The sequence below is a fragment of the Mus caroli genome, unplaced genomic scaffold (assembly GCF_978045245.1).
Source record: "Mus caroli unplaced genomic scaffold, Mus_caroli_1 scaffold_6, whole genome shotgun sequence".
Taxonomy (NCBI): Eukaryota; Metazoa; Chordata; class Mammalia; order Rodentia; family Muridae; genus Mus; species Mus caroli.
In genome coordinates this window covers 108892708-108905013 of record NW_028227261.1, presented here as the reverse complement: position 1 = coordinate 108905013, position 12306 = coordinate 108892708, and the positions used below count along the sequence as shown (strand labels likewise).

Genomic DNA, 12306 nt, shown 5'->3' with positions numbered 1-12306 from the left:
TGAAGAGGCCATGGAGGAGTACTGCCTACTTGCTTAGCATGTTTTCTTATAGCACCCTGGACCACCAGCCCATGGATGGCCCCACCCTCAACGGGCTGGGCCATTCCATGTTAACTGATAATTTTAAAATGTCTTACAGGCTTGCATGCAGCTTTATGGAAGTCTTTTCTTTCTTTCTTTCTTTCTTTCTTTCTTTCTTTCTTTCTTTCTTTCTTTCTTTCTTTCTTTCTTTCTTCCTTCCTTCCTTCCTTCCTGTCTCTCTCTCTCCCTCTCTCTTTTCTTTCTTTCTTTCTTTCTTTCTTTCTTTCTTTCTTTCTTTCTTTCTTTCTTTCTTTCTTTCTTTCTTTCTTTCTGTCTTTCTTCCTTTCCTCCTCCTCCTCCTCCTTCTCCCTCTTTTCTTTATTTTAAGATTTGCTTATTTAATGTATGTGTGTGTACTGTTGCTCCCCTCAGACACACCAGAAGAGGACATTGGACCACATTACAGATGGTTGTGAGCCACCATGTGGCTGCTGGGAATTGAACTCAGGACCTCCAGAAGAGCAGTCAGTGCTCTTAACTGCTAAGCCATCTCTTCAGTCCCCTCTCTCTCTCCCTTCCTTCCTTCCTTCCTTCCTTCCTTCCTTCCTTCCTTCCTTCCTTCCTTCCTTCCTTCCTTCCTTCCTTTCCTTCTTTCTTTCTTTTCTTTCTTCATTTTTTTTCTTTCTTTCCTTTGGTTTGGTTCATTTTGTTGTTGTTGTTGATTGGTTGGGGTTTGTTTGTTTTTGGTTGCTGTTGTTTTGTTTGTTTTCAGTCTTGCACTTTATTGTTGTTGTCGTCTCAGGCCTCGACTGAGTACTTGCGCAGTGGGTACAGCTGCTCCTTCTGCTGCTGTTTCTTGGTCTTCAGCTTCTCCTCATGTCTGGTGAGCCAGCGGCACGTGGCTCTCGTCTTCTTGGGTCACAGGTTCAGGGGCTTGTATTTCTTGCCCTTGTAGAATTTCCTGAGGTTTTCTTTTTGAGTCTGGTTAACAACAGTGAGAACTCGGGCAATGGATTTGCAAACAACTCGTACCTTGGAGAGCTTGGACGCGGCACCGCCTGTCACTTTGGCAACTTGAAGCTGGGACAATTCCACCTTCAGATCGCCCAGTTGTTTCAACAGCTCCCGCTTCTTGCTACACAGGTCACTTAATCTTGGCCATTTCGGCTTTGTTCACGGCTGAGGTTGCCTGGTTCAAGAGCTTGTTTTGGTTTTTTAAAGACAGGGTTTCTCTGTGTAGCCCTAGCTGTTGTGGAACTTACTCTGTAGACCAGGCTGGCCTTGAATTCAGAGATCCACCTGCCTCTGCCTCCCGAGTGCTAGGATTAGAGGTGTGTGTTACCACCACCACTGGAGGCTTTTTCCTAATTGAGATTCTCTCTTCCAAGATGACTTCAGCTTGTGTCAAGTTGATAGGAACCTCTCTAGCACACCTTTCTTCTCAAATTGCCTCTCCTCAAGCCTGCTAGCCACACTGTCAAAGAGAGACCATGGCAGCCATGCCCTCCCCAAACCCCTGTCTCTAGTGTAATGAGGGCCTCTGTTGGGCCTGGCTCCCTACAGGTGGACCTTGGGCTTCTCATGACCTTTCTGATTCACTCTTCATCCTGGGGCAGAGACAGTGACAAAGGCTCCTGTCCTCTGACACGAGGCTCTTCCTGTGGGAGACTCTTCCTCCTACTCCCAAACCAGGGGATCTGGTTCACAAAGATGTCTGTTATAGGCAGTGCATCATAACCCTACCCCAACCTATCCTGCATTGGGAGTCCAAGGCTCAATACAACCTATGGAGCCCAGTGTAACATGGAAATATGGGACAACTAAAAAAAAGAGGAAAATGTGCTGTTCAGGCATAAGATGTAAAATTGTCCCTGTTAAATATTTCATTTTAGGCCAGCAAGATGGCTTATGACCCGAGTTCAATCTCTAAGAAGGAGAGAACAACCTCCTATGAGCTGTTCTCTGACCTCCATTCCAGTCTGCTTCCAGCTCATCTGCCTGCCTGCCTGCCTGCCTGCCTATCTATCTATCTATCTATCTATCTATCTATCTATCTATCTATCTATCTATCTATCCATCCATCCATCCATCCATCCATCCATCCATCCATCCATCCATCCATCTATCTATCTATCTATCTATCTATTCATCTATCTATCTATCTATCTATCTATCTATCTATCCATCTATCTATCTATCTCTTTCCTTCACACCCACCTAGTCCCTTACTCTATACCTAACCTCTGTGGTTCTATGAACTTTAGTCTGCTTATCAAAAACTGCCCCATTATCATCCTGAAACAGTCCATCCAGACAAAAAAATCTAGATGGAGACAGGCTGCAGCTAGCTGACATCACAAATCAACTGGGCCTAGCAGATAGTTATAGAGCATTTCACCCAAACATGAAAGAACATGCCTTCTGCTCAGCAGTTCATAGAACTTTCTCCAAACTGACCATGTACTTGGACACAAAACAAGTCTCAGCGGATACAGGAAAACTAAAACGCCACCCCACATCCTATCCAACCACCATGGATTAAAGCTGAATCTCAGCAGCAACGGAAAACTTACAAACTCATGGAAACTGCACAACTCATTAATGAATGAAAAACGGGGCAAGACAGAAATTAAGAAAGAAATTAGACACTTTTTAGAATTGAATGGAAAGGAAAACATAGCACACCCAAAACTATGGGACACGACGAAGGAGGTCCTATGAATCTAACATCTGAAATAAGCTCAGGGGCTGAAGATACGGCTCGTCATCGTTCAGAGCGCGTGCTGCTCTTCCAGGGAACTCAGGCTCTGCTCTCAGCACCCTCATCTCCAGGAGATCTCCCAGCCCTTGCCTCTCTGGGCACCCGCACGCATGCACATGTCCACGCGTACACCGAGTGGCCTGTGAGGAGTCAGGGTTGCTTTAGGAATGTCACTGGATCCCTGTGCAGATGAAGAAACCGAAGGGCAAGGAATGAAATTATGGCTGTGAAAGAGAATGAACGAGACCCAGGGCCAAATCCCCCTTCCCAGCATGCACCCTTCCCAGGCTTCAAGCTCTCCTCTGAACTCACTTGGTGTCCACTCAGAAAGTGGTTGTTCCCTTCAGGGGAGGGGGGAGCAGAGTTCTTGATTAAAGCAAGCAGCATCCTAGCAGACGGTTAACTCTCTTTGATGAGGACAGGAAGTGACTTCTTGGTACCCACGTAGGCTGTTTCTCAGGATCTGATGTGAAGCTTGTGTCTGCTGTGCTCAACCCAATGGGAATCCCTCCCTGGAATCAGGACCAGAAAACCTGAATTCCATTCCTACTGTTTCCATAGACAAGCCATGTGACTATGAACTGGGGGTGTCCTCTCTATGAGCCTTAAATCTCCTACCTGGCTATTAGGGTGATCTTTTGTGTACTGTGTAAAGACTGTCTTTGTATTATTCAAGTGCAGATTTCTGTGCTTGCTGGGTGCAGTCCCAACTTTGGTATTGCTAGCCATCACCTGCCTTAGTGTTTTGTAAACCTCTTCTCCATCACCTTCTGATTGGTCTAAAATTCGAGCTGAATGGCCTATAGCTGGGCAGGAAGTAGAAGGTGGGACTTCCAGGAAGAGATATGAAGTCTAGGAGAGAGTCAGGTGCAGGAGAATTTGCTAGGGAGCTGGGAGGAAGGAGTAGGTGGGCACTGAAGGAAAGGCAACTAAAGAGTCATGGGGCAGTGTGTGTGTGTGTGTGTGTGTGTGTGTGTGTATCCTTAAGTTAAGTTATAAGAGCTAGTTGGGAATGAGAGTCAACTAAGGCCTAAAGCTACAATTAATAAACATAAGTCTCTGTGTCTTTATTCAGAGCTAGGACAGGCATGGAAAGTCCATATGATTATACTGGACATTGAGACTAACAGTCTCCAAAGTTCCCTGCCCCATGTTAGGTGTTAGGGTAAGTATTATCTATGGCTCCATTTCATAGATGCAGAGACTGAAGACAGTGGTTGGGTGATTGACACTGGCTTGCCAGACAGTGAGCACTGGAAAGTCCCAGGACTGGGAAATGGGTACAACCCTCTGTCCTCACTAAGATCACAGCCAGAGGAATAGATGCTGAGTCCTGGAGGGGATGGGGCTAAGACAGTGACTGGGGACAGAGGGGTCCCTTGTAAGACTTAGGGACATAGAAGCATGCCTCAGGATCTGGCTCCTAGCAAGCAATGGCGATGTGCTCAAAGACCAGTGGGGTGAAGGGCTAGAGGGCGGAGGATTACTTGGCAGGGGTCAGCTGAATAGATTGTGTCCCTCAGAGCTGCTGCTGTGCCTCAGGATTATTGTGTATTTACAGCTCTGCTTCTCTTCAACAGTGATTTAAAGACACTTATCTCCAAAGCCTCGAGGTGCTCAGGGGAGTTAAATCAAGAGGTGAGGTTTGGTTTACAAGCCAGGGGCAAGGATAGCAATTAGAAGCTATCCTTTTCTTGGAGCCTATTGGTGCCCCTAGGTAAAAGAGACCCTGTAAAGACTCCCACTGTCATCCCCAGGGCTCTGTGACTTGAATTCTTTCCACAGGGGAGATTGGAAGTGGAGAAGGTGCTTTGTCTGGCCTACAGAGGGTGGTTACTGTTAATATTTAAGCCCAGGGAGAAAGGAGACCATGAAGTCACACTGCTGTTGGGGTGTAACTGGGTACCTCCCTTCTGAAACACTGATGCTGAAGCCCTGAACACTTCACGTCCATCCAGCAGAAACGTGTGCATGTACGCACCGATGACAAGTACTGACTGATGATGCTGAGATGGCACAATGTGTAATACACCCAAACCAGGAACAACCCACACACCCATCAGCAGCTGAATGGATACATGATTGCAGTGTAGCCATTCCAAAGTTAGATCTACACAGCAGAAAGCAGAAAGTATCAGCAGCCCCTGGAATAAAGCAGATACTACACTTAGTAGAAGAACGAGATTCAGAGCTCTGTGAGTTCCATCAGTTCCATGCTGATAATGTTCATAACCAGGAAAAACTCATATATGGTGTCAGAATTCTGGGCAGTTACCTGCATGTGTGATGGATGTGATTGGAAGGGCACCCCAGACTCCTGGGTACCTAATTCTGCCATGTGACCTTTCTGATGGGTTTTTGCATATTTGAAGAGTCCTTTAGAACAATCACACATTTAAAATGTGTGCCCTTGACTGTAAGGGCTGCTGAGACATCTGTGTCTTCGTTTTTATTGTTGTGATAAAACACCAGGACCAAAAGCAACTTGAGGAAGAAAGAATTTATTTTAGCTTACAATTCTCTAGTCACTATCACCGAGGGGAGTCAGGACAGGAACCTGGAGGCAGGAAGCATCAGAGGGGTGCTGCTTACTGGCTTGCTCCCATGGCTTGCTTAGCCTGCTTTCTTATACAACTTAGGACCACCTTCCCAGGGGCAAAATTACCCACAATGAGCTGGGCCCTAGCCTATCAACCATTAATCAAGAAATTGCCCTAAAGACTTACTTATAGGCTGTAGACTTAAAATTATATGGAAGTCTTTTCTCAGCTGAGGTTCCCTCTTCTCAGATTATGTCAAGTTGACCAAAACCCCCACCTAGGACAGCAGGTAAAGGTGCCTGCCACAAAGACAGAGTGGCCTGAGTTCAATCATGGTGGAAGGAGAAAGCTGACTCCTGCATATTGTCACCACACACACATACAAAAACATACACACACACGTTATTAAACATAAATAAACTTTAAGTGTTTCTTAAGCACATGATAAGGAAGGACTATAGCTAGACAGGGCAATATAGGAGTCCCAGCACAAAAATTCCCAACCTTTTCTTCCCTGGGGAACCAGCCATCACCCAGTCTCTAGGTCTCTCTTATGGCCTCCTTGCCTGCCTCTTTAGTCACAATTATGTGTTCTTGGCTTAAAGAAGATTATTTCCAAGTAACAGAGTCTCAGGAAACATTTTAACTATTGAAAGCTCTGAGAGCCACTGGCGTATGATGGAGGCTGACCTCTAGGAACAAGAAGCCACAGGTTCAAGGTCAGACATGATCCTGGTATAGGAGACACAGCTCCTGAAATCAGTATGTGCCTTGGAACCTAAGGAAAGTGACTCCAGATCCAGGGGTACACAGACAGAGCATGTTTTAGATGGCAACAAGGCAAGGGTTATCCTTTCCCCCCACCATGGTGGGAAGGGATAGGCCCTAGCTGTAAGAATACTTCCTAATCTTTCTAAAAACACTTCTTAATGTGTCTACTATTTATCAGTCCAGTTTCTGACCTACCACAGTTAGTTGCTTGTCTTGATAATGTCATTTGTCCTAACAGGGCTGCGAGGTGCACCAGGGTCTGCTGCTGTTGAGCAAAATAGTGGGTGTGACCAAGATGACCACAGTGTGTCCAGCTGGATGCCCCCTGTGCAAAGCCCTCACAGTCCCCAGCATTCAGATTGTTCTTATTCAGCTTAAATTTTGCAGAGAGTAGATGGGAGTGGGAAATAAAGAGGGGGTAAGCTTTGACAAGTGAGAAGAGACATGAAGGACACCCAGGGAAATCATCACTTCTCAGAGAAAAGGCAGGAAAACTGCGTTCCCGAGCACAAGATAGTCTCGGCTGCTTGAAAGCTTATCTGAGCCTGGAGAGTTCACCTCTGATGCACACATGGATGTTGGCATCCTGGAAGGAGATCTCAGCTGAGGAGCTGAGTGTGCCCAAGGTTCTGGACCCGAAGTGTCTGCTGAGAAGGACAGATGTTCTACACCAAGGCCACAGCACCTTTGTGGAAGCTGATGAATCAGTCTCCTGCAAGTCTTAGGACACCAAGTGGCTCTACCCATTCTGAGTCCCTCATTAGTGCTAGGCTTAGGGGAAGGGATGAAGTAGGTTGAAAGAGAGATGTTGAGTCAAATCGTCCTTCAGGCAAGAAATATACCAACTCAGCAGCAAGCAGGAGGGGAAGGGATCTTAAGTAAGAAGGTTCAGCCCCATTAGACAAAGCAAGGAGTCTATTTTTAAAAGTCCCTGAGATGAGCTAGAGAGATTACTTGGTGGTTTAGAGCACATGCTCTTGTAGAGGACCCAGGTTCTATTCCCGGCACCCACGGGGTGGCTCACAGCCATCTGTGATCCCTGTTCTAGGAGATCTGATGCAGTCCTCTGGCTTCCACAGCACTAGGCATATATATAACACCTATGTAACACACATGCAGGCAAAACACTTGTACATATGAAATTAAATAAATAAATCTAAAAACATAAAAGTAAAATGATCCTGAGGGAAGGGAAATCTTTGCATGTTGGAGATGGAGTCTGTCTTAGTTGGCTTCTCCATTGCTGTAACAAAATACTGTGGCCAAAAGCAACTTAGAGGAGGAGAAAGGGCTTATTTCAGCATATACATCCAGGCCATGGCCCATCATTAAGGAAAGTCAGGGCAGGAACTGAAGCAGAAACCATGAAGGAGTATCACTTACGGCCTTGTTTACTGGCTCACACTCAACTAGATCCTTACCTAGGCCCACTGGTGTAGGGGTGGCACCGCCCACAGTGGGCTCCTCTCATATCAGTCCTCAATAAAGACAGTCTCTTACATGGCCACAGGTTAATCTGATCAAGGCAATTCTCCAATTGAGATGTTCTCTTCCCAAGTGACTCTAGGTCCTGCCACGTTGACAATAAAAACCAACTGTCACAAGCTTACTTAATATGTGGCTTAAATGTCACAAGCCTAATTAATATGTGGCTTATGCTGCATGACCAAGGCAAAGGGGCAGGGCATGTGTAACTTAAGCTACCTGATAGGGGTCACTTTTTTTCTGGATAGGGAAATGGGGCTTCATGCAATGTGACAATAGTCAGGCTGTCACCACCTCTAGGTGGCAGGGGAGCAGTGGCTGGGTTTGTTCTTACTTGCTTTTAGCCCTCTGAGCCTGGTGAAACAGTTACACAACCTCATCATTGCTTTTTCCTCCTCCTTCTTTTCATCCTTCTCCTCTCTCCTCCCCCTCCCCTTCCTCTTCCTCCTCCTCCTTCTTCCCTTCCTCCTTTTTTTGAGACAGGATTTCTCTGGGTAGCCCTGGCCATCCTGGGACTGGCTCTGTAGACCAGGCTGACTTCAAACCTTAGACTCACTTGCTTCTGCCTCCTGAATTCTGGGATTAAAGGCGTGCACCACCACCACCCAGCTACAACTCCATCTTTTTCCTGGCTACAGCTAGACTCTCTGCAGATTCCATCCCTACCCATTGCCAGCTTGCAATGAGAGCCCAGTCAGGTGGTCTGTGTGGGGCTTAGATGCCAATGGCTGGTGTATGTCCTCATGTGATTGTGATGTGCAAGCCAGGCCCTGGGACAACCTGTGTGTCTCTGAATCCCAGCACCTACCTCTAAGATAGAGCTTCTAGGTGGGCCACCATCCATGGAGGTGCAAAGTCTCAAATGAAGTTACCCACTCAAAGTGTTCAGTAGATAGGAAGCCCTCTGGTGAGTATTCCTCAGTACTGGACTTCGGTCCAGGCAGATGGGTCACCTTCCACTTGCCCGTGTTGAATCGTCCCCTTTTAAAAGACTCAGAGTGAAGAGGGGGTCCCATAGGCCACTGACATAGCAACACTTTTTCAGGAACATTGAAACCAAATTTCCCAAACTCTCAGAAGACATAAGACAGAGTTTACTCAGCGGTCTGTGGAGGCTTTGTATGTGGAGTGCTGGTATGTTAGGGTAACAGTTTAGTTCACAGTGTGAAGGTTGTCTCTGTATCATTCAATTGTTAGCTCTGCACCGGCACAGAGTGGACTACTGTCCAGACTTTGGTATTGCTATTCTTAAGGCTCAGCACTGGTATTTTGTAAATGCTCTTCCCCCCTTACCATTTGATTGGCTTAATAAAGAGCTGACAGGACAGTAGCTGAAGCATGAGGGGAGGGCGGGACTTCCTGGCAAAGATAGGGACTCTGGGAGAAGAATTTAGGTGGAATTCACCAGCAGGACACATTGGAGGTTGGACTTCCGGGAGTGGGAAAGTGATAACTGCCATATGGCTGGCATGGACTAGAATACTCGGGTTAATTAAGTTGAATGACTAGCTGAGAGGTAGCATAAACTATAGTGCCTAAACCTTTATAAATAGTAATAAGTCTCTCTGTCCATACTCCAAGCTCAGAGCAGATACCTGGGCCAGTATCACCTTGATGGTTGAGTGTTTTTCTCCTGGTACCACAGGCAGCATCCCCACTTCAGTTTTCTCACAGAGACAAGCCGTTTACCAGGTCACCAGGGCTTCCTGGGCTAGTTCCGAGGTTTTTAAATAATGGCTCGCCTCTTCTGTGCTCAGTGGTGCTGATGTTCTTCTGTCCCAGAGAGAAGTAGATTCGTAGCCCTGGGACATTTCAGGAAGAGGGAGACCACAGAAGCTTTGACCCCAGTGAGCAGGAATTTGGGGGAGCAGCCAGGCCAGTTCAGCTTCCACAGAATTATAAACCCTAACCTGGCGCTCTATGAAGAATGGACAACTGTGGCAGAGCCTCAGACCTTAGTAGGTTCTGTGACCTTAGCCCAACCGACTCCATGATGGAAGCTCCATTTGGGCTGTAAAACTCAGCACATAGACAGAACCACTTACTAAACTAAAACGAAGACCTAATCAATCCAAGTCCACGGCTCTGGGAAAAGCTCTAATGCAGTAACCGTGATTTTTAGCTCTGTGGTTTCACTTCTGGCTAACTGTTCTTGTGAACTAAAGGGTGTCAACCCAGAATGTGGTTTTTGTGCTTAAAAGCTCACCCCGAGAAAGGCTCAGGGCTACACAGTGATCCTGAACACTTAAGAAAGACTAAGAAAGACTTCCTATTGGCTTAATCCATGTCTGAGCAGTCTTCTCTAGTGAAAACCCCACAACACAATGACGGTAAGAAGACAGCATGGGTGAATGCACAACTCTGTTTATTTAGTGAACCTGTGCCCTTCTCCCACTTCTGTGGTCCAGGATGTGTTTTGCCTGAGCATAATCTGGGGTGCCTCCTCCATCAGTCCCAGCCCTCTCTGTACCCTGCCTCTTCCATTTTCCTTGTACTGCAAAACAAGATTGAATGATCCACTCTATCCCTCTGGGCACTGTGAAGCCTGTTAAATAAACATGTCTATTAAAGGCGTTGATCTGTCCCCAGCAGGCAGTAATTGCACCTCCAAGGCTGCAGATGCCTTGGCTTGGCTGTGGATTTACTTTCCTGCCCACCAGGGCTTTCTGCCTGGCCAAGGCCAGGCTTGTTCTTCTTGGCTTCCCTATAATCTGCCATGTTGTGGGGGGGCAGGGAAAGATGGAGAACGGAGGTGGGGTAGGGAGAGGAAGGGATGGGCGTCTTTAATGGTACTGTTAATTTCCCATAACTCCTCTCACCCCTGCAAGGAACCTCTTGGCTCAAGTCACAAATGGCCAGGCAGGGTTTCTTTATAGCTAGAAAAGCCTCTGTCTAGCCAGATAGGTACATTACCATGAAGGATAAGCTGTCGGTGTCTGTGTCCTGAGATGTAGCTCCTCCCTAACTCTGACATCCCAGCACCCTCTCTCTCTACCCCAACCCTCCACTCAACTGGCATGTGAAGGAGTGAAGCCACGGAGCGGCTGAGATGGCGCAGTGGGTAAACTCACTTGTTACCACGTTTGACAACCCGAGTTTGAACCCTGGAACTCACATGGTGGAAGGAGAGAGTTGACTCCTACAAGCTGTTCCCTGGCCTCCACACACCTCTGTGACCCAAATAAATACATTGACATTGAAAAAATAAAAATAAATAAAATAAAGGGCCTGGAGAGGCAGCTCAGAGATTAAAAGCACTTGCAGAGGATCCCCAGTAACCACAAGGTGGCTCACAGCCACCTGTAATGTCACTTCCAGGGAATCTGACAGCATCCTCTGACTCCATTGAGCATCACACACCCACATGGACACACACGAAGGCAAAAACTTCACACACACGAAATGAACAAGTCTAAAAATGTTTAGAACAAACTAAAAAGATAGAGTAAATCCTGGCCCAGTGTGGCAGACAGACACAAGGATCAGGCTCTGTGCTTCTGCTGGCTGACTAGTCGGAGTAGAATATCCCATGATTCAGTGTGTACAGAATCTCACCTGCGTCAGGTACTGGGCCTCCCCAGGCTGGGCTGCCCAGCCTTCCCAGGAGCCTGTTCCTGGGGGCCTGCTCCTCCCAGTAACAGAAGAGCTAGGGATGTTCTAACCCATCAGTGTTCCTCATCGCCTTTCTAGAAAGGAGCTTTGGTTGGAGAAATTGGCCCTGGGGGACAGTTTGGCCCACCTCTGTCCTCCGGCCCATGAACTATTCCCTCCTGACCTGGCACAGGCCTGCCTGGTTTCTTGCCTCCCTGTACATCCCTTCCTCCTCCATGTATCTAGGCTCCCTCAGCCCAGGGGAAGATCTGGGAAGGAGGAGAAACTGAGAGCCCCTTGACCTCTGAGGGTACACCAGGGCATGGCGTCAAGTAGCTCTTGTCTCACCTAGTCTGATGTCAGCCTCCTGGGCAAGATTTTATTTGCATCCGAAATTCATCCCATTGCCTCCCCATGAGAATAGATTGCACAATGAGGCTGATAGCCTGGCATCCAGGTGGCCAGGTTGCCCAGACACCCGACAGTCAACTTTCCTCTGTGGGTCTCTTTCTCCTGCCATGCCCAGTATTCTGTTCTGGGGAAGGAATAGTCCGTGATCCCCAACCTCTGTGAACAAATGAACAACATCAAGGGTGTATGTTATTCTAAACCTGGGGGCAATTCATTCTGTCAACCTGCAGCTGGAGCTTCACCCTGATGCGATGTTTCAAAAGGGTTGTTTAAACATCCCGCCCAGCTACGGGGACTGATCAATAAACTGCACCTGGCATGCACAGTCCAGGCCCTCCTTCCAGGTGCCCCACCCCCACCCTTGAGTGGTGGTCAGTCTTGTCAACTTGATGGGACTTAAAATCACCTTGGAAGCAAAATCTCTGGGCATGCCTGTGAGAGACTTTCTAGATTAGGTTAATTGAGATGGGAAGATTCACCCTAAATGCCGGTGTGAACCAGAAAGAGAGAGTCGACTGAGCATCATCTGCCTCCACCTCTGCTTCCTGACTTGTAGCTACAATGTGACCACTCTTCTCAAGCTCCAGTGGCTACACTTTCCCTGATGTATCACCAGGACGCCCCCCATCACATCGTGAAGCAGAAGACACCATTCCTTCCTGAAGTTGCTTTTGTTGGGGTATTTTGTCACAGCAGCAGGAAAAGTCACTAATTCACTGGGCCTCA

The 12306-nt window shown here is 47.3% G+C and overlaps 1 pseudogene; it reads right to left on the bottom strand.

Moving 5' to 3' along the window:
• Window positions 1–819: 819 nt before the first annotated feature.
• LOC147004328 (large ribosomal subunit protein uL29 pseudogene) lies at window positions 820–2847 on the bottom strand (annotated as a pseudogene).
• Window positions 2848–12306: the final 9459 nt, after the last annotated feature.